This window comes from Nerophis lumbriciformis, linkage group LG21 (genome assembly GCF_033978685.3).
Source record: "Nerophis lumbriciformis linkage group LG21, RoL_Nlum_v2.1, whole genome shotgun sequence".
NCBI lineage: Eukaryota > Metazoa > Chordata > Actinopteri > Syngnathiformes > Syngnathidae > Nerophis > Nerophis lumbriciformis.
Window position 1 is genome coordinate 34,537,501 of NC_084568.2, and position 2,500 is coordinate 34,540,000.

The 2,500-nt window shown below is 36.8% G+C and overlaps 1 protein-coding gene across 1 annotated transcript in view; it reads right to left on the reverse strand.

The window, feature by feature from the left end:
• The window catches only part of csmd2 (CUB and Sushi multiple domains 2), an 828,472-nt gene that overhangs the window by 77,206 nt on the left and 748,766 nt on the right, over positions 1 to 2,500 (reverse strand). The gene's annotated exons all lie outside the window — the stretch shown is intronic.

Genomic DNA, 2,500 nt, shown 5'->3' on the forward strand with positions numbered 1-2,500 from the left:
ACATATATATATATATATATATATATATATATACATATATATATATATATATATATATATATATATATATATATATATATATGTATATACAGGTAAAAGCCAGTAAATTAGAATATTTTGAAAAACTTGATTTATTTCAGTAATTGCATTCAAAAGGTGTAACTTGTACATTATATTTATTCATTGCACACAGACTGATGCATTCAAATGTTTATTTCATTTAATTTTGATGATTTGAAGTGGCAACAAATGAAAATCCAAAATTCCGTGTGTCACAAAATTAGAATATTACTTAAGGCTAATACAAAAAAGGGATTTTTAGAAATGTTGGCCGACTGAAAAGTATGAAAATGAAAAATATGAGCATGTACAATACTCAATACTTGGTTGGAGCTCCTTTTGCCTCAATTACTGCGTTAATGCGGCGTGGCATGGAGTCGATGAGTTTCTGGCACTGCTCAGGTGTTATGAGAGCCCAGGTTGCTCTGATAGTGGCCTTCAACTCTTCTGCGTTTTTGGGTCTGGCATTCTGCATCTTCCTTTTCACAATACCCCACAGATTTTCTATGGGGCTAAGGTCAGGGGAGTTGGCGGGCCAATTTAGAACAGAAATACCATGGTCCGTAAACCAGGCACGGGTAGATTTTGCGCTGTGTGCAGGCGCCAAGTCCTGTTGGAACTTGAAATCTCCATCTCCATAGAGCAGGTCAGCAGCAGGAAGCATGAAGTGCTCTAAAACTTGCTGGTAGACGGCTGCGTTGACCCTGGATCTCAGGAAACAGAGTGGACCGACACCAGCAGATGACATGGCACCCCAAACCATCACTGATGGTGGAAACTTTACACTAGACTTCAGGCAACGTGGATCCTGTGCCTCTCCTGTCTTCCTCCAGACTCTGGGACCTCGATTTCCAAAGGAAATGCAAAATTTGCTTTCGTCAGAAAACATGACTTTGGACCACTCAGCAGCAGTCCAGCTCTTTTTTTCCTTAGCCCAGGTGAGACGCTTTGCGCGCTGTTTCTTGGTCAACAGTGGCTTGACACGAGGTATGCGGCAGTTGAAACCCATGTCTTTCAAGCGTCTCTTGGTGGTGGATCTTGAAGCACTGACTCCAGCAGCTGTCCACTCCTTCTGAATCTCCCCCACATTTTTGAATGGTTTTTTTTTCACAATCTTGACCAGGGCGCGGTGATCCCTATCGCTTGTACACTTTTTCTGACCAGTTTTTCCTTCCCTTTGCCTCTCCATTAATGTGTTTGGACACAGAGCTCTGAGAACAGCCAGCTTCTTCAGCAATAACCTTTTGTGTCTTTCCCTCCTTGTGCAATGTGTCGATGGTTGCCTTTTGGACAGCTGTCAAATCTGAAGTCTTCCCCATGTTTGTGTAGGCTTCAGAACTGGACTGAGAGACCATTTAAAGCCCTTTGCAGGTGTTTTGAGTTAATCAGCTGATTAGTTTGTGGCACCAGGTGTCTTCAAAATTTAACCCTTACACAATATTCTAATTTTGTGACACACGGAATTTTGGATTTTCATTTGTTGCCACTTCAAATCATCAAAATTAAATGAAATAAACATTTGAATGCATCAGTCTGTGTGCAATGAATACATATAATGTACAAGTTACACCTTTTGAATGCAATTACTGAAATAAATCAAGTTTTTCAAAATATTCTAATTTACTGGCTTTTACCTGTATATAAATGTATACATATATACACACATACATACATACATATATATGCATACATGCATATATATATATATATATATATATACACAGTATATACATACATACATACATATATATATACATACATATATATATATATATATATATATACATATGTATGTATGTATATATATATATATATATACATAGGTAGGCATTTTTCGGGGGTCTTAAGAAGGTAACAAACACAAGAGTGTGTGAGTGCGTGTGTGTGTGTGTGTTCTTGTATTTCTACCCTTCTTGCGACATCAACAAGGAAAAGTACCTTCCGGTGAACAATTGATGACATAAATCATGGTCCCAATACGGAAAAACCATTGCATCTAATAGAGAATGTCTCATTTGCACCCCTGGTGGTGAAGTCTATCAAAATGAGGGTGGTCCCCAAAAAAAGGGATTTTTCAAATTGACTGGATGTCTGTTTTAAAAGTGCTCCCCCTCTGGCCAACATATGAAATAACAAGTGTGTGTAAACATTTTTAAGTGCTCCCCCTCTGGCCAACATATGAAATAACAAGTGTGTGTAAGAAATTGAAATGCGCCCCTTTTGGTCAAAATGAATAAAATAAGTATTTAAAATATGTATACAGTATACTGTATTAACTTGAAGTAAATAATGAAGATGAAAAAGCAATTACAAACAAACATTTAAAAAAATAAAATAAAATAACTAAAAGCAGTCTTTTTCTCACAATGTGTCGACTTTTTTCTCATAAAATTGGTAACAATTTCTCATATTCTTTCAGTTTCTGTAATATTGCAATATC